This window comes from Corvus brachyrhynchos, unplaced genomic scaffold (assembly GCF_000691975.1).
Source record: "Corvus brachyrhynchos isolate BGI_N302 unplaced genomic scaffold, ASM69197v1 scaffold152, whole genome shotgun sequence".
In the NCBI taxonomy this organism is placed as follows: Eukaryota; Metazoa; Chordata; class Aves; order Passeriformes; family Corvidae; genus Corvus; species Corvus brachyrhynchos.
The window spans coordinates 7,293,015-7,313,485 of NW_008237447.1; the positions used below are offsets into that span (position 1 = coordinate 7,293,015).

The following is a 20,471-nucleotide window of genomic DNA, read 5'->3' on the forward strand; positions in this document are numbered from 1 at the left end:
AACTCAAGTTAGAACTGACTTCATATGACAGAAAAACACCACAGATAATATTTTACAGAGTATCAAAAAATCTATTCCTTCCTATTTGGAGTCCTAAATTATGAAAGCAAACATCTTGGTTTAAGACAATTTAAGGGGGACACTCTAAAATGAGTTACCTACCCTTTAGTTTATCCAACCCTTTTCCACCATTAAGGGAAAGCTAATACCAGTAGATGTAAGTGAAAAAACAATAGTTTACTAAAAGAAAAAAGAAGAAATAACAGCAGACAAAAAATAACAGTAAACTTTTAGATACAAAATCGTTAAATATTACTAGCTCCCTGGGGAAAAAGGGAAAAATGGTGGAGTGACCCTCAATTACCTCAGTCAAGGGCTAGAACTCCACTCACTCTGCCCCCGGTTCCACTTTCTGGCCACAGGCTCTCAGGGAGAGGGCAACAGTTTTGGGCACAGATTGACATGGGATGCAACAACATTTTGGGGTAGCCAGGATGGCAAACATCCCCTAAGCCCACGTCTGCTGTTCGACTGTGCCCATGGAGAATGTTATTCCCCCAAAAAGGGATCTGCTGTTTCACAGCCGCGACGGAACGCACGGTGTACTTGGCAATGAGGGTGCTGAGCAACGGCACCTCGCAAATTTAGCTGTGCTAGCGAAAGACATTATCGCCTTCAGCTGTCTTTTTTTGCCACCCTTCTGCAAGAGGTTGCTGCCCCCACAGCATAAGCCAGGGGAAGAGAGGACGCTGCTCACTTTGCCCACGCACGGGTGCAAAACCTGGAGCTGCTGCCAGCTCCCACTCATGAGCATCTCAAAACTCCAAAATCTGCGCTGCAGTGCAAGAGGTGCAGAGCCAGCTCCCCTAAGAGTTTGGGGGGTGCTGAGCTGTCCCTGTCAGTGTTGCTGGTATAGCTGTCTCTACCCTATGGATCAGCTGCCTGCTGACAACTTACAAGGGAGAAGGAAGACAAGTTTTTAGCACGTCTTCCACCCGCAGACCTTCTTCATGAAGCAGTAAGTAGGAACTTTCTTTTTCTGTGAACATCCTTTAGCTAAACACTTTTTTGTAGCAGGTCATGTTGATAAAAAGGCAAGATAGAGGAATTTTAAGGCTAGTAACTTTTTAATATACATTAGCATTTACATGAGTATTTCCTTAGCAACCTATAAAGCCTAATGAAACCAGAGCTAATCAAACCTGAATTCCATTTGTTATCCTCAAAACCCCAGCAGTCTTTCCTCTATTATATTATACTATATGATACTGTAATTATGATATAGTATACTCTACTACAACAGTCTGTACCTGATAAAAAGATATATAGATATATATATATAGATATCTATATTAGAACTTTCTTTGTGAATTTTTAATGCAAACTAAAATCTAAGTTTTCCCTATTGTTACTTATATTTTAAAGACATTCTGTCACTTTTCCTGCTCAAATAGATTTCATTAAACAGGAGCAAGGTCAGCTGCTGCATGAAATACGCAGTTGAGCTTCCTCTAAAATAGTATTTATCACAAAAAGAAAACTTGAACGAAGACTTACTTACAAGATATCTTGTCAGATATGTATGTGATATTAAAGCAGCACCGTAGCATATACTTGATTAGTAACTGTTAACAAACAGATTTAGTCACTCCAATTTTGCAGGTGGTGGGTTTTTTCAATAACTTTCCTCCTGAATGATCTGTGGTACCTGCCCTGTCCACTACACACACACAAATGGTATCAACAGCAGAGCAACGGCTATAAGTTAGGTGGCTACTTATTTATTGTCCTTTACTATTCACAAATGCAGTAATGGCATGGACACATCAAAAGGGAATAAAACAGACTTTTCATAAATATTTGGGCTTTGTCTCTTTAAAAATATTTTCCTTCTCTTCCTGGAAGAACAAGCCTGTAGATTAGTTTTTAATAAGACATTGTATCTAGTTGATTGGATCCTTTCAGCAGTCAAGAGACTGTATCTGCAAGAGATTCCCCTGAAGCTCATTTTGAAATTGAAAATATTTACTATAGAATTGAAATAATATTATGGGGCTCAGAGCAAAGATTTATCTATTATCTCCAATGGATGCAATCCTAAGTAGACCTTTATTTATTTCACATCAGTCACATTGCTTTATCACTGTGAGAGATACAGAATAAACTTATTTAAAAATATATCAGACTCTCACCCACCAACTACGCTTTCAAGAAAGCAGTTTAGTACATATATTCTTATATATCAACTAAAAAGGTATTGTTCTTGTCAGGCAAGTTTGGAACTGACTGGGTCTCAAATTCTCATTTGGAGATGGAAGGATGGGATTTTCCTACTGCTCATACAGAGAGGGGACTGAGAAATGTACCAGAAGTAACTAAAAAACTTCTAATATGCAGTGTGAAGACCCAGATCTGCTAATAGACCGGGAGAGGAAGACATAACTGCCTTTTTCCAGGCTGTGATTCCTGGGCAGCCACAGGCAGCCCCCCAGCCACTGCTGTGATCCTGCTTTCTGTCCCTGGCACTTATCTGTGAGGAGCTCTCCGAGTTTGCTAAGCCAAGATACTGACACAAAACTGTAAGTTCAGGTTTGCTTTCTGCTCACTCAGTGAACTGAAATGGTTTATTCAGGTTCAAAGAGGACAGAGTGAAAGGAGCAGAGGTTGCATTAAAGGTCAGTGTTTATTCTTGGCTTGTGCTGTTTGTGGGGTGATGGCCACATCCTAAGTAAGCAGAGACAGCGAGGGGTGACACAGCATAGGAGGAGCCCATGGCACAGCACACATGACATAATGCACCCCAACATTGCTGCTCCTCAGATACACTTTTGCTGAGGATTTCCTCTTGTTACACTGTCTTGTTTTCTTTTAAACAAAAAAAAAAAAAAAAAAAAAAAAAAAAGAAAGAAATTTCAGGTGCAAAAACTTCAGCAGCTCACCTTACATCAGAATATGACCTTCTAGTCTGATGCTCGGCACAGCTCAATAGATTTTTAAATAGCATGTAGGTAAGTGTAAGTAGATGGTCCAAGAGGTTCCTATTAGCATATCTTGGGTTGGTTTTGTTTTGTTTTTTTTTCCTCTTATTGTAAATGCCCTTTGCTTCCAGTATTGGTTGAAATTTTGCTAGGCATGGAAGAACACACATGTAAAAGATATTAGTTAAAACCATAGATGTCATCTCCCCACAGACTTCAGGGATGTTGTATTCAACACAACTCCCTACAGAGAGATTACAAATAAGTTCACATATATTACATTTATGATCTATCCACACATAGCAAGTTTCCTCTACATCCAGTACTAAAAGGATTACTGCTCTGCAGGAAAAATTATTTTAAAAACCCAAAAAAGGCTGTGCTGCTTTTGACTCCTACCATGACTTCTGTTTGCAGACACTCAGGTTTACCACATGGTATCCCAAACAGAAATCCCTAAAGGATGAAAACAATGCATTTGGGCCTCACCCATAACAGCACATACATCTGTGCTCTCCAGCCCCATGCAACCTCTCTCATGCCCGCTGCACTAAGGCCCCTGGTCCCCAGGCACAGAAGCAACAGCCACACTGGCCCCAGGACAGCCCCAGACTGTTACAACCCCCAGAATTCCTCAGGCACCTCTGGAAAAGCATCCAGTGATTTGGGTTGGAAAGAACCTTAAAGCTCATCTAGTCCCAACCCCACTGTGCCATGGACAGGGGCACCCTTCCACTAGACCAGGCTACCCTGAGCTGCATCCAGCCTGCCCTTGAACACCTCCAGGGATGAGGCCTGGACCAAAATCATGCCATAGATCATCCTAACAGTTAATAAAGTGACCAAATCAAAGACCAGTTCTCAAACTATACTTAAACCATATTTTTTGCTAATAAAGACATATCCTTGGTGCCTGCATACTAACAGCAAATTTGATTTTGGCAAGCTTTAAGTTTGGGGTTTTTTTTTTCTCCTCCTGCTCCTCCTCTTAAAATTTAAGAATGCTTTTCCACATTTTAGCCCTCTTCAAGGCCTCACATTAAAAGGCAGAGGTATCTCAGATACATAGAACTAAAGAGTACCCAGTTAAGTTCCCTCCATATTTATTTGATTCATTCCAAGCGAGTATGATTCAGGGAGGGCAGGGAAAACAATAGGACTGAATCTGGTCCTTTTATATGCAGCATGATGAAAGCTTTTATGGTACACAGGAGTGAAAAGCAGTGATGTCTCACCAAAACACTGCAAGCTCCTACAGCTCTCAGCAGTAAATTCAAGAGCTGATGCACTGGGTGAATTCTATTGCCAACAATTGAAAGCACACCAATAGCTACTTTCAAGTAGGTACTTTGAAGTAACACACTTGGGCCTCTCAACAACTGTTGGCTTTGCTTTCCTGCTAGACACAGCCATAACTCCCATGCTTGTAAGAGATCTGATCTATGGAAACCTTAGAGCCTACTTTGCTGAAAACAGAGATCTATAGAAAACTACCACTTGAGAAGGTAGTTGCACTACAGACAATCATAGAGGAGAAACCAAGAGTTCCAAATGGAATTAAACTCAAGTATCAAGTATGATACTAAAATAAGTACACAGAAAAATCATCAGTGAGCTACATGCAGGGAGAAAACCATTAGGAATTTTTAATCTTAAATATTTACCTTCCCATTGTTCATTATCTTTGAGAAACTCCCCGTTCTTAAACAAGTTTGACATTTCTCTTTTGATACCATCAACATACTCTAGAAATTATTAATAGACTGTTTAGAAAAATAATTTAAAATAGTGAGGAAAAACCAGGAGAGGATTAAGACTGTCGATTTGAGTACCAGGTGTCCTACAAAAAGGTATTATTTTCTTGCTGGACATGTCCAGGGGCGGCTCAGTGCTAAAAACTCAACCCTCCCCCCACCTCCTCCTAACATTACTCAGCCCAACATCTTTTCCCTCATCAGGCTTATCCTTATCACCATCAATAATAATTTTCTGCACAGCAGAAGTATCACTAGGCTTGTAATCACTGCCAGGCTCTTCTGGCAGAAAAATCACTCTCTGACTCTAACAGCTTTAGAGAGGCTGTGACAAGCATGGCAGTGATATGTTGACAACCATTTTGAAATGTAAAGAGCTTGTTATGGACATACACTAGAAGAAAAATCCATTTACTTTTCTGCTTTAAAAACATTTATTTTTAAAGAAATATTATTCATAGTTAAGTCGGTAAAAAAAAGAAGTCTTTCCATCTGTAGCAAAGGAAAGCAGTTACAAAAAATGATGGAATAGGTTTGTAGAGTATGGTAGAAAAATATGTCTAGAACTAAATGGTTTTTTTTAGTGAGTAATACTGACTTTGTGGTGGGGAGGGAAGTGCACAATGTCATTTTAATGAAAAACTATTTGTTTGAGCAGGCTGACTGAAGTAGGGGATGGTTTGCTAACTCTACAACAAAAGAATATTCCCTTGACCAGAATTTCGGCTACTGCACTGAGGGGTCCAGGCAATGCCTGGGTACAGGAGCCAATATAGATTCAGAGGAAGGAACTGAGGAGCATCATAGGCAATGACAGTCACTGTTTCCTTGCATATTTCAGATGGAAGAGGCTAAATAAAGATGATTTCTATCACAGAGTTGAGATATGTGCCACTACAACATTTTCAGAGTTTGGGAAGAAACACACATCAGGCTATGAATCCTTTATGTCCCCTCAAATTTTGGCTAAAAAAAAAAATTTAAAAATCTGTCTTATTTCTTCCAAACGAAGTAAGAGAAAATAAAAAAAGCTATGCTGAGGCATAAAATCAAGCTCTGCCCTGTATGTTGGACATTTGTCAATACCAACCCTAAGCCCATACCATCAAAGCCCTACAGTAGCACCTCTAGTAATTATTACTGATTTACCACAGTAGGCAGGTCTTTGTTGAGCACAGAAAAGTGTAACAAGGTTTTGGAGAATAATCACTGGGGTAGTTATGGGCTTAGGCAGTGCAAAAACTGTGTAAAAGCTGGGAACGAGTCAAGTATGAAGGGTCCATCAGAGGTATAACTACTAAACAATTCATCTGCGTAGCCAAATACAAGAGAAGAAAGTATCTCTCTGTTTATATATATTCTGAATGGAAGAAAATCTAATTTTCTTGCAAAATATTAAGACAAACAGATTTCCAAATTCTCCAAACATACCCAACCTATACAACAACCTTACCTAAAGATGACCTGAAGATTCTTTTAAAAAAGCTACAAACTGTTCTTAGATTCTGTTTTCTTTCATTTCAAAGATAGAATTTTTTTTTCCTTTTCTCTCTTTCTTCTCACTTCTTAAATTTTTGGTATCCCAGTGGAAATAGCATTGAACATCCAGAAACTCATTATACCACAATTAAAAAACAGTTTCATTACCTATTTCTCACCATATGCTCAAGTAATTACAATCAGTGTTAAAATATTGTAATTATAGTTTGCAAAAAATTAACTGTATGACAGACACTTCTTTGCCTCATATTTTAGTAATGCTAGTTATTAATTATTTGCACTTCTGCAATGCCTAAAGGCCATTTCAGTAGGAAAATACATGTAGTAAAAAGACAGACCATGAGGGATCTCTTTTAAAAACTGGGCTGTATTTTTCTTAAATCCATCTCATCTGAGATCAGAGATATCAAGCTATACAATTACCATAAAGCATTAGTAAAGAATAAAGTTAGATTCTTATATTTTCATGTTTTGCCACATTTAGTTTGAATTAATTCTCAATTCTCTGACTTTAATACATGAAACATTAGAAGGACTTAGACCCCTAAGGCTACTTAAACCGCTACATTTCTCTCCTGGCCCTTAACTCTGTTGGGACCTTTTTCTCAAATTAAAGCAAAAATGTCCCTCTTCTGTATACATTGTATACATTTCCTCATTTTTTATTTTGCTTCTTTAAATTCATGTAATTCATGTTATATTTTTTAGAGCTATAATAATGGGGGGGGGGGGGGGTGGAATTCCCCAATGTGTACCACTTTAGAGTCTCAAGAAACTACACACATATATGTAGCACTGCACTATACCATATGAACAAAAGCCTAGCCCCAATGAAGTTCTAAAATGTCTAACTGTTTTACTTTTTCCATAAATAAATGGAATTACCCTTCGCAGACTCACTAGCAGAATCAAGAACTCACTTATCCTTTTGCACTCAAATTATAAATTAATTGTAAAAAAACCTTTAATGAAGATAAAGCATCAGTGACCATTGTAAACTATATGTTTCTTTCTAATTGTCAGACTCTGCAGAGAAATCCTTATGACATCTGAATGCAGGTTTCAGCATCTTTGTTTCATACAGATGTATTAAGTGGTAAGTTGTCATGGTGGATGACATGCTTTTAGCAGCAACACAGCACAAAATTATGTCTTCAGAGTTTGATTTTTAGCATAGACAAATTGTTCCAGAGAATGAAATCTCCTTCCTTCTAATGTTTGACAGTATTTCTAATATTTATCTACAGTATCTGCTTTTTTACCCCCATAGGTGGGTTAGAAGGGAGCGATGGTTGTTATTGTTTTAGTCTTAAATAACAAATGTCTAGGAAGACATTCCTTTTAAATATTTTCTGATATACCAATTTTTTCTGAATCATTTAGTGAAATTTTCTTAACACAAATGCATAAGAAGGTAATAGCAAAAGTTACCATAACACCTCTGCATGGACCCAATGAAATTTCTCTACACTGCAAAAAATGAAGTAGCATTTTCTAATCTGCTTAGTCTTTAAAATTGTTTCCTATGCGTTGACCACACGTTGGCATATTCTTGCACACTCTTCTGTTAATTTTCACCACATTTCTGGCAGACACACTCTTGAAGTTGCATATATACGTATAAGAATGTATCTATATAAGGTCCAATCACAAGAGAAAGGACCATCACTTCAAAAATGAAACATATTCCAAGTTTTCCACTCTGAAATGAAGAGGTTAGCAAAAGCAAGATAAATTCACTGAACTTTCCAGTACCTATAAAGACAGATTACCACCAAAACCTGTTCTTAATGATGTATGATAATTTTTAGTCATGACCTGATTCTGTAATCCTCCTAAACTCTGAACTCACAGCAGTTCTGGGAAACAATGTTCCTTTCCAGGCTTCATAAAACATCACTTGAAAACAGTTTAAAAATTGAAGATCATCAACTTAAAATTAAATTCTACCCTACATATCAATTATCTATGCCTAAAGAATAGGAAGCAAGGTACTCAATCCTTAATAGACACCTTAAAGACAACACATTTAAAAGACACCAAAAGCATTTAGTGCATTGCTTCCAAGATGCAGAATACATGAACCTGATCTTATGGTTACCTTATAATGAACTCCAGTTTCACTGTGAAATTAATAATTATTCACCATTCCATGAATTTAGGTTTAAAATCTTCACATGCATGCAATTTCATTTTAGTTATTTCTTTATTAGGTCCAATTTCATTTTCCCTTTGGAGTAAACTTTAGAAGCAGATATGAGTGTTCAATACCCCAAATTGGGGCTCAGGAGACCCTTCTAGTGTAGCAACAAGCTACACTAAAATGAGTACCAAAAGAGGAACAATATTCCAGGGAGGAAGATAACAGTGGTAGGGATGCAGTATGGAATGGCACAGCATCGCTGCATGGCTTTACTCTTGAGATGACCCCATGTCAGCATGGTCAGGTCCACTGAAGCTCCTGCACTGAAACAATTTACTGGGCCTTTCATTTCCCACAGAGAATTTCTCAAGAACCTCAGTGTCTAGGTTTTGACAGATGAAACTCAGTTCCTGAAATCAAAGACATCTCTGGAAATTGAAGTCTAGCACAAACCTACCACTGCAGCTCCTGGCACTGCAGATGAAATAAAAATAGGGAGCTGCTTGAAGGCCTGTGTCAGATTCCACTGCTTGCAGGGCTTGTCACCTTTCAAGAACAGAATCTTTGACGGGGAACACTGATATTTTGGGCTTTTCCATCTTCTTGCCCTAAGTAGAACTTGCCCTTCAGATATTTGGTTCTCATTGTCTCAGACAGCAATAAGATAGTTTCTGACCATCATAGATGGTTGTTGGGTTCTTACATAAGAAAAACTGCACAGACAATCAAAGTGGGAACACAGAGCATTTAAAAGCTGTCCTTCACAGCCAGTAGTACCCGGGTCACCTTTTCAGTGATACCATAAGGCCAAGATGACCTGGGTAACTGTGTCAGAAACACCGGACTTGGGTATGGATTTACTAAAACTGGCAGAAAAGGAGCAAAAGTAATTATGGATAGATTAACTGGGAGAAGGACAAAGACAGGAAAATACAAAGGTGCTGAAAAGGAGAGTGAAAAAAGTAAGAAGTCTCTTGTAATCAGGGCTGTCTGAGGATACATGTGGCAACCCTGCGCTCCACCCCTACAGATTTAATAAGCACGACAAACCAAACCCACTGTTCTGATAATACCAGAGGGGCTGAACCCATTTCTGCAGTCAGGAGAATAAGCATCCTGCTGTCACCTCAACAGGATCAGTACTCACAGAACCAACATCTTCCCAGTCCTTTCCCATTACACTGCTGTATCCTGTCCACTTTTATGTTCTATATCTGTTAAAATCACACTTCAGGAAGGAGAGTGATATTACTGTCGTTAAAGCGGTTATGCTGTCACTACAAAAAAAAAAAAGGGTAGTTAGATTTTCCATTTGATTTCCAGGTTGATTTGACATTCAGAGCATTTTCCTTGCTTTGGTTTATGATGGGACCACACTATATAGAATTGTCATTCAATGAATGACATATTACTGATTTAGTTTCATGATCTTCTATTGGATTATATAGTCAGGAACACAGCATGAATTTTATGCTAGCTAATGAAGTATCTGGTCTATTAAAACAAGATTTCAATTAGAATTTCCCTTTTTTTTTTTTTTTTTAAAAATTACTCTTTTTAAGACTACATGCTTGAATTTACTTCCAATTTGCTTTTTAGTTTACTGTGTAACCATGGCTACTTCTATCTTAAATGGATTATTCCTGTATTTAATGGACAATACATATGACGTGGATCCTACAGTTTGCATGTTTTTCCTGATTAAGCACCCATAGATGTGAACAATCTTCTGACTAATTTTGCCAAAGATGCAGAGGATTACTTTGTTTTCTGTTGCAGACACTCTCAGGATGACCCTTTCATTGCGGAGTTAACCTATCTGAATTACCAACCCATTAAATTAAATGAATTGTCAAAGCTGAATCTGACAATCCTGTACAAAAAGCTATTCATCAAGAGATTTGTAATGCAAGTGAACAATGAGAACTTAAAGTAGCAATATTAAGGTCGGTAAAAGTAGTGCCAATTAGTGCTGTAATATTTCTAATGTCATACTTTTGCAGCTCCTAATAGTGCCATTCATTTAACATGTTCCGTAGGACATGGGCTTAACCTGAAAGCTTTATGGCAAACATCAGGAGCTTTGATATAGTTCAGACTGCAATTTTTCCAGTTTGTATTTTCAAAGATTAGCTAATCCTTCTATAAATTGCATGTTCAAATATAGCCTCTTAAGTACATGGACAGAAAACTCCCACAGCTGAATTATCCCTCAATATCCAGCCATAATACATGTAATTCCCACACTGCTCTGTAGTAACTCCAGCAACACATTAACTCTCCTTCCTACTGCCTCTCCTCAAAATGGTCCAGTTAGTCCAAAAATGTCTTCAAGACCACTTTGTTTTGTTTGAAATGTGGAAGCTACAAGCAAATGGGAGCGAACCCACACCTATATTGTTGCTCTTGACTTCTTTTCATTTCAGATACTGGAAGTACCTCATCTGCTTACTCCCGATTTTGTTGCCAGCCCCATCCAAAGACTGTTTATCAATCCTCCAGGTGTTGGTCTGAAGTCCTCAGCACTCGTACAGTGCATCCTGATGGGAGTCAGTCCCAGGATCCTAAAGGGTTTGGTCACTGCAACCATTCCTAGGCCATGGACAAGGTGATGTTTTTTTCATCACAGACATACATGGCACATGGGAACTGCCACTCTAAACATCAGTATTCTCAACTTCAGTACTGCTTTCACATCTTTTTGTCCCTCAGGAGACTCAAAACAGTAGATATCAAGTATTAGAATACGGTTCTATCTACCGAAAGATTAGACAATAGCACTGACTGCAAAATCTCACTCCTACTGATAACTCACTCTAAAACCATGGATGTTTCAAAGAGTTTAAGAGGAACTGAAACACAAGGGAATAATCTTGAGCCTTGACCATGCTCTACATATACCTCTGCATAGAAACGATGCTAGTGATTCAAACTGCTAATAATTTTCACCCAATTTACTCTAGTAGCAAAATAGTCTAGACTTTCCTAAAAAAAAGTCAGCACAAGTATCAATAGCCCTGTCTTAATGTACTTCAAGGATGATACACTGTGTGATTGAACACACAGTGAGGAACGACAGGAAAATATTTAAGATTTAATCAGGCCACATTTTCCTTCCTGAGATTAGTTCATTAATCTCTTCATCTCTTCAAAGCTGTCACAACAGGATTTTTCTTCTCAACTGTTTATTTGTTTAAAGAACAAAGAGATATATAAATCATTATTTTCTTTTTCCCTCCTCCCCCCCAGGTTGTCCAGAATATTTATAGGTTCTTCCAGATCAGGCAGTGTGTCCTATAATCACTGAAGATATGTAAAATAAAGTCATCCTATTAAACTTTTACCTCTACATGCCTCTACAAGCTGCTTTGGTAAGCTCAAAATAAAACCAGACAAGAATAAAATGCATTAGTCCATCATATAAACAATGGAACATTTTGTTTCAAAAATTCTGAGCATTTCAGTAATACTTTTCAGGATTTTTTTTTTCTTTTTCATTCTGAGAAAGAGAAAAAATTTAATTTCATGTAAGAAAAAAAAACAAAGTTTCATACAGAACTCATGAAAACACCCAACAGAATTTCCACAAGACTTACTCTCTGCTGGGTTACCCAAAGACTTAAACATAAGCTAATAGAAAGATTTTGTAAAACTGTTAATAGACTAAGGTTTGTTTTTTTTTAAATCATCAGCTAAAGCAAGCTTCCTTCTTCTGTTCATATTACAGGAAAACTGTGTACTTATATTATTTACTATTGCTATAATTTTTGTCATTAAACTACCATTTGATGTCTTCTAATTCTTGGTTTGGTTAGTGAACAAAAAAAATACAGAAATCATTTTTCATTTCAATACATCAGTTAAAAACTTGCTGAATTTCTGCATAATTTAATATAGAATATTTATAGCTTCAAATGAATTAATCACACAGGAAAATTACAGACATCATTAGTCAATTATGCATACCACCACAGGGCGTGCAAATGCAAGACTCCAATCATACAAGATGTCTTCAAGTGTTACTGATAAGAGCTTTAAAAACCATGGGCTAAAGTCATACTTGTCACAAATATCTGAAATTCCTTGAAGTTTACAGTATTGCTCTCCAGTGGAATGAAACAATTTACCCACTTACCTCTAAGCTTTTTGATAATTTCATTTCTAACAAATCTGATCTGTTTGTAGAATGTAAATACAATTAGCTCCTCGAGTACAGATTGTTTGGGGGGTTTGGGCACCAGAAGCTTTAGCTGTATATTTGATTAAATAATTATTTCCTTTACCTGTTGCACATTTCAGTGCAATGGCAGCTCTTTGGAGAAAAGTGGGGTTTGTGTCAGAAAAGATTTTTTTAAGATATCCCGTAGAGCCAAAAACTCATGGTTAGATGTGTGTAATTAAAATCTTTATCTAAAGGAAATAATTAAAAGTTTTGTTACTACAACATTAAATTTAAAAGCTGGGTACACAAGTAAAGACATTTAACTTTGCAGCATCACTACAAGTGCTGTATTCCACTAAATATAATCAATCAATTGGGGTCAGCAATTCCCTTGCTTGCTTTTTGGTGTTAAAATGTCTTTGGGTCACAGCCATAAGATCCAAAAATTGCAGTGCAGAGGTAGCTCATCCAATTTGGAGCAGGACAGAGGCAGGACCACACCAGGGCCCAAACCTGAGGCCACTTGCTCTGGTACATCCTCTGTACACTGATACAGATATACTTCTGCTTCTGAACCTAATCTTGTTGCAGTCAAGTGGTTTATTTCTGTATCCTGTTCCATATGTGCTGGCCTCAGCAGGATGCCCCATTGCAGGTGTCCTGCCACAGCACCGCTGCTCAGAGAGCAGCACTCTGCACACCAGCTACAACAGAGCATTCTGGCTGGCAGACCCTTCTAAAAGGCTGGGGATGTCAAGGATGGAGAAACCTTCACAAAGCACCTTATATGCAAGAATAAACTACCTCACAAGCAAGGAAATACAATCAACCTCTGCAGAAAAAAAGAAATAACAAAAGCTGTGTTTGGCAGTGCAGCAGCACTAAAAGAAGAGATGATGAAAGAGTAAACTATGATTCAAATCTAAATGACACTACAAAACTTAGACTAAATTAATTTCATAATTTTTTTTTCCAGAGTTGACCTTGTTGCCATCATCTTGATCCTCACAGAAACACAATGAAATCTTTTGTGTCTTTAAGCGATCAAAACACCTCTCCACGGAAAAGGTTGTGGAACCATGGAATCATTGAGGGTAGAAAAGACCTCTAAAATCATCAAGACTAATTAGTGCTGCATCCAGAGACAGAAAACTCACATGACTAAGCTGAGATAGTCAGGTTGGCACTGGGTGTTGAACGTCTAAGCTGTGAGACAATACTAATTCTTCATGTTTTTCCTTAAGCTGTTTACATCAATATTTTCATAAATTATGCATCTATTGAGCAACATACTGATTTAACTTGTCTGGAGAAAGACAGATCTGTGTTTGTGGAAAACTCCTATTATAGTCTTCTTTTAATTATTCCTCAAATCCTCTCCTGTCACCACAGAAATAATTTGTAGTTGTTCGGGGAGTTTAAGGTCAAAACACCACAAAGCCACTCAGTCCTAATTCATTCTCTAGACTACACTTTTAACCTTTTTCTTTTGCTTCTACTACTCAAATTCAGATGAGTTTTAAAGCAATGATGTGGTCTTCTCTCTGTGGCACAATATAATTGTATTGAAGTCAAAGCACAGAAGCCCTCAATGAGATTAAATTCAGTTCTTCATTTAATCAATTTCACGTGGAATAGATTTTTACCATCTTTCCTCTTTCTACTCTCTTCAGGTAAGTTTACTTTTTCTTTTCCCCCTATTATTTATATTATCAGCTATTTTTCTAGTCATATATCTAAATGTAAAAAGATAAAACAGTGAAGTTAGTGGCTGTCTGCCCAGTTCAGCTTCTGTATGAGACAGAATCATAAAGATTGGTTACATTGTGTACCTTTGCATTAGTATCTAGAAAAGCAACTAAGCATTCCAAGGAATTTGCATTTCCTTTGGTTACTTCTCTCTGGGCACAGACTTTTTCAGGTGTTTCAGAGTGACCAGGCAGAACTGAATATTTTACATAAACTTGCCAACAGAATGTAACACTGACTCCTGAATTTGAAAACATACTACAAAGACAAAATTTCAAAGATTTTTCCTCTCACTTAATGCATAAGCCAATAAACCACTTAACATTAAAAATTATTCAGCCTAACTATGCTGCAGAGGAAGACACTAAATACCACTGCAACAATAAGTGTAAAAAATGAACTTGTTAAAGTTCACAGGAACAAGGAATTGAAGGTTGATAGCAGTGTTAGTACTGAGACCCTGCACACATCCACCAGCTGAGAGCACAGCTTAAAAGAGGCTATGTATAAAAAAAAAAAAAAAAAAAAAAAGTAGCATAAGCACTGTGACAATTATTTTATGAGGTGCTTTCACATTCTGTATTCAAAATTAGATAAATCTATTAAGAAGACAAGGAGAAAGAGGGGGGGATGTCTTCATTTTGCATGATGTACCACTACAGACTTTGAGGAAAAAACTATAAAATTACCTGTTTCATACAAATTTTCTGAGTTTTGACATGTTTTAGGCACACTTGAAAGCACACAGCTAAGAAATAGCTTTGTGTAGCATCCACTCAGAATGGTGGAATTCACTATGAAGCCAAATGTCACTTTATTAGAAAAAAGGAACATGAACAGATTAAGAAGGAAGCTCAATAAGCTCATACTGTAACTATACAGATCTTACCACGCTGACTTTTCTTCAAGTGCAATCGTTGATAGAAAGAAAAAAAAGTTACAGAATAAGTTCATTGGTTGGGGAAGAAGGAAAAAAAAAATTACTAGAGGTGGTACTTTACTTGGGAAAGGTCCTATAAGGCATCAGATGGCATTCATATTTTCAATTACAAACTAGGATTTTTTTTACAAATAAAAAATTCAATTTCAAAATCTGGAAGTGCAAATATTTACAGGGAAGGTACCTGCCCTAGTATTTCTACCAAAGTTAGTCCTATTAAAAAGAAATTATAATAATGAAATAGTGACATTCTTTCATGTTAAACTCAAGCAAATCTCATCAAAAACACCACCCTGTAAAATATCTAGGGTTTTATATTGAAAGTTGAAGCGTTTGGGAATTTTAAGCTCAGCTTTAGCAACGAAGACCTTGAAAGCCTCCCTGCAACACCAGTTTGAATTTTCGAGCCTGGTCCTTAATTTAGCTGTCGACCAGGAGATGGCAGCAGTTCCCACTGAATTTATTTACATAGCTACGAAATTACAGCATATTAAATCCCAAACAAATACGGAGCATATGCAAATTATAAATATGAAATCATAAATCCTACAGATGCTCTTAAAATATAATTCTTCATCAGGGAACTGTATTATATGTGTATTTCTATTTTACTTGCATGGTGATCATTTGCTTCTGGGTCACCTTCAGAAATGAATTAAAAATTGATGTATTTTCATATGTGGTGGCATATTCTTTGCAAGTCAGAAACCGATGATTTATTCCCTTATTTATAGATTCAGTAATAATACACTGCAGAACATGGAGTGATTTGTGGGTAGTGGTGGATAAAACTTCTAAAGTGTGATTTACTGCTGTAAGGAAACATCCACAAAGTCAAGGATAAAGATAGGGTATGAGTCCTAGGTATGAGGGTGTTATCAGTCCAAAGAAACTGGACTGAGGGGCAATAGGGGAAACATAACTGCACTAGGGGAAATAAGGAGCAGCCAGAAAAAGTGAGGAGACCAAAACACAAAACAAAGGAGGAGCTCTGTAATCTCTCTCAAAGTTAAAAGCTCACACAAATCCCAAGAAATACAATTATTCCACAAACTTGGGCCAGCAGACTTTGTTGTGATTTTATTTTTCCACCTGTAGAAAGATCAGCAGCACAGTCCAGCTGAACCAGAAGTACAACTGCAGCTTTGTCACAGTAGGAACGTGAACCAAAGGCTGGCAATATTTAATGCATCTGTTCCCTTCTGATGGAAAGCACGGAAGAGTGGGATCATAACTGACCAAAGGGCTTTTTCCTCTCCTAACCCTAGACAGATAACCCTGGCTTTGCTCTCACGCTGGCTGTTAGAAAGCAAAGAGTTCTGTGGAACAGAGGCAAAGCCATCCAACAAGAAAGAAAAAAAAAAAAAAAAAAAATCTGTCTTTCAGCAATGGTGCAGACTTTCAAAACCCAAAGGCAGCCCCCAGCTCACAGAACAAGGACTGTTTCCCACTGACTCCCCATGGATAACACTGCTTTTGCATACCCCAGGTGTCTGAACTCTGATGATTCTCTATATGATTGCTCGAAACATGCCTTGGTATCAGCCTCTCACTGACCTAGATTTGCTCCCATGATATTCAGAGTCTTTTCTTGGTTAGAGCAGCTCTCTCAATGCACCAAATTTATGGATTTGGGGGGAAAAATAAAAACCAAACAAACAAAATATCCAACCAGGAAAGAAACTTACTTTGTTACAAGCTGCATCCCAGAGAACAGCAGACTAGAGAGTTTGTCTGTTACTTGCAGAAACAAACAAAAAAAAGGCAAATTACCAGAGAATCCAGTCTGTAATATTTCAGTTCCTTCCTTTCTGGCTCGTACAGTCTTTTTGGCTACTTAATTTAAGAAACTACTAACAATATTAACGTAAATGAGAACATGGAAATCAACCTTTAACAACTGAATGGTCTCCTATTTTACAAATTGTAGGTAGCAAGATAATTGTGTCTAACACAGGTTGGGAGGTTTAGCCATACTTGCAGATGGCATCTGATGAAAAATTATGTCTTCATGATGATATATCAGCGGTCACTCGCATTTGCTAAGAGTGCTAGACCTCCAAAAAAACCTGCAGAACAAAAAAAGAAATACTTCCACATCCTGCTGTCTTGATTTTTTAAAATCTATTTATATTTAAATCTGAGAGTGCCTAATCTGTCCTACCTGATGAGACTGAAAGCTTGTCACATTATTTCTTTACTAGTTAAATGAAGCAAACAAATGAAGAGCCTGCTATAACACGGGCTAGAAAACCACCAGTAATGTGACAAGAACAAATTTTTAAGGCCTCTTTCTCTGGCCTCAAAAGGAGACACTTCATTATTCTGGCAGAAAGAGAGGCCAAAAGAAGAGACGATCGGCTGACACACCGTGCAGATGACAGGAGGGTTATGCTGTGTAGGCAGGTGGAAGCATTCTGAAGAAGGGGCAGAACTTACAAACACCACTTGTGAACACCACATGGTGAAAGCACCTGCCAGTCCCTCAGTAAAGCGATGTACATCTCTGTGCCTGTCAGATCTGTCTCAGTTTGTCTGGTCCCCTCCTTGCCACGCGAATTTATGCAACTACGAAATCTTGCAGCACCTTTACAAGGCAAAACCATCACGTGCTTTGTTTTGAGATTAGCCAGCTCCAGTGTACTCGGGACAATCCATAAATCCTGCTCAGCACTCCAGGTGGTGGAAGCAGAAGCAGCCTCACAGACAGCTGCAGCTGTGCAACAGGTATCAACCCAGCTACAAGGGAAGTTGAAGCTCACAATTACACATCGCGAATCAAAAAGGGGCTTTTGATACCTGGCTTATTCACATTAGCTAGAGTTGGCTAGTTTTTCCCAGAATGCCAAAGTTTTTCTCCCTATGAATAGGTTTGGTTTTCTTTCCAGCCCCCTGCCCCCATGTTTGCACAATACTATTATTTAGAATTATCTTATACACCAACACTGAGAAGAAACAAGAATTCTGAGAATTTTTACACTGTTACATTTTTTGCCAGAAATAGAACTTTTATAGTAAAGCTAATCTTCCATAATGCATCTCACAATGTTCTCATCAGCCGTTTATAATTACATGATTTCTGACACCTGCTGTTATTTGACTTCTGAGGTCAATATTTTCCATTTATAACACTTTACTGAAATAATCAAAGTATTATCTTCTACTGGAATATTTTGGCAGTTTATTATTATACTAGAAAAGTGACTTCAACAGATCCTAAGAAAGACTTTAAGAAGTTCCTCTCTTTGTTCTCTTGAAAGATTAAATATACTATGTTCACACATTCTGAATCTTGACCACTTGATAATGAGAACAATCTACTATACATTACTAATATTAGTAATTGGGGCTGAGGCACAGAAAATTTTGATAGTTTTTAAGTTTTACTTTTCAAACATAATACTAAACTCTTGGGGGGGATGCCAGGTGCCTACCAAAGTCACTGTCACTCCCTTCCTCATCTGGAAAGAGGAGAAAAAAATGTAATAATAAGCTCCTTTTCCAGTTGTCATCACAGGCAAAACAAACTCAACTTGGGGAAAATTATTCAAATTTATTACCAGAATAGGGTGATAAAAATTAAAACCAAATCTTAAAAAAATCTTTTCCCCCCAGCCCTCCTTCCTAGGCTCAATTTCACTCCCAATTTTCTCTGCCTCCTCCTCCCCAGAGGCACAGGAGGACAAAGGGGCTGTGGTCAGTTCATCACACATCTCTGCTGCTCCTCCTTCCACATGCTATTCTCCTGCTCCAGTGTGGAATCCCTCTCACAGGAGACACTCCTCCATCAACTTTTCATAATGATATGCAAATATGCAGACTTCTATGTCTGGGCACTTAAAGACTTTGGAATCACAAAAGCAGATGCTTTAATTTAAATTTCTGTCTCGAAAACAACACTTTTCTTTCCTTCCATCATTCTCCTCTCAATAACGAACAACACTTATGCGGGGCTTTGGCAGCTTTTGCTTCCAGAACCTTGATGTAAGGAGCCCAAGATCACAGAGATACTCAAATGGAAAAAGTAATTCCACCAAAACCTTAGGAGATCAATAGCTAGTTGTTTGCTTTCCTTGAGTAAAATGGCAAGTATCTGATTTATTCAAATGCAACAGGTAAGTGATAAGAGAAAATGTTCACTGTGAAACACATTGAGATCTTTCTTTGCTAGGAGGCAACTGCAGATATAAACAAGTGACTCAGCCTCCTGCTAAAAATGCTATTTTCATCCCTGCTTTTCAAAAGGAGCCTTTTGTACAAAATCCACACATTATTCAGCTTTACTAAAATGAAAAATAGATGCCCACTGTCATACAGCTATATTGATTATGAGTGAGAATGTGATCATTTTGCATTAACTTGCCCCACAGCACTGGAGCTCCATCAAAGCATCAGAAGGAAATTAATGCTTTCATATAGAGCCTGAGAAAAATATGAGATGTTGCTCACTTTGCCCTCTAGACAAAGAGGTATATGCCAGTAGCTGAGAGGTAATAGCTTTCAGAAAAGAACATGAACTCTAGACTTTTATTAAAATCATTATTTAATGTGCAAAAAATAATGAAGCCACAGCCTTGGCATTTAAAACAGCAATTTGTAGTCATTACATCTTAGATCATGAGGCTTATTTTGTAAAAAGCCAGTCTTTCTCAAATTAAAAATTCATCATCAACTCCCACAGATTATGTAGTCCTTTAAATGATGCCATTTCATACAGATTTATTCCAGCTAAACAAAGAGCCAGTAAAGTGGCACACATAAAACATCAATTTCACTGCTCTCTCTCTCTCTCCAGAAAGACCTATCTACTCCTTAGACTGTTAAGAAATTTCACAGAAGGGTTGACTAATGCATGGATATTTTAGTAATTTCACCTTCCAGGGACATTTTATATCTTAATTTGTCAGTCTCCTTACCCCCACTGTAGATTGAATGGTAAAAAGTAACATTCAACAGAAGGTTTCTTTCTTCTCTTTTCATACTTAGAATGGCAGTCCACGAAGTGAATGACAGTAAGAAGACATCAACTAGCCTAAGTGATCCCTTCTAAATGATGAGCATTTAATCCATTATGAATATTAGATTTTTGATGGAAGAAATAGGCAGTTAAAACTTGTTCCACTCCAGTAAAAATCCTGTTAAGAACTTGCCTAGCAAAATGATGCAGCCCTACATAACTGAAGTGTAATTCTGTTTGATTTTCTTTAAGCAAGAAGTGATTTTTATTAGATAAATCCTTTGGTCT

At 37.6% G+C, this 20,471-nt stretch overlaps 1 protein-coding gene and 1 long non-coding RNA gene across 2 annotated transcripts in view; one reads left to right on the forward strand and one right to left on the reverse strand.

Annotated features, from left to right (window-relative positions):
- Window positions 1-20,471, reverse strand: part of ROBO2 (roundabout guidance receptor 2) — a 1,044,784-nt gene that overhangs the window by 949,107 nt on the left and 75,206 nt on the right. The window lies entirely within an intron of this gene.
- The window catches only part of LOC108446057, a 28,209-nt gene continuing 8,454 nt past the window's right edge, over window positions 717-20,471 (forward strand). The window contains exons 1-3 of the long non-coding RNA XR_001861167.1: window positions 717-1,018; window positions 10,802-10,983; window positions 13,514-14,210. This is a non-coding gene — a long non-coding RNA (uncharacterized LOC108446057). The remainder of the gene's footprint in view (window positions 1,019-10,801; window positions 10,984-13,513; window positions 14,211-20,471) is intronic.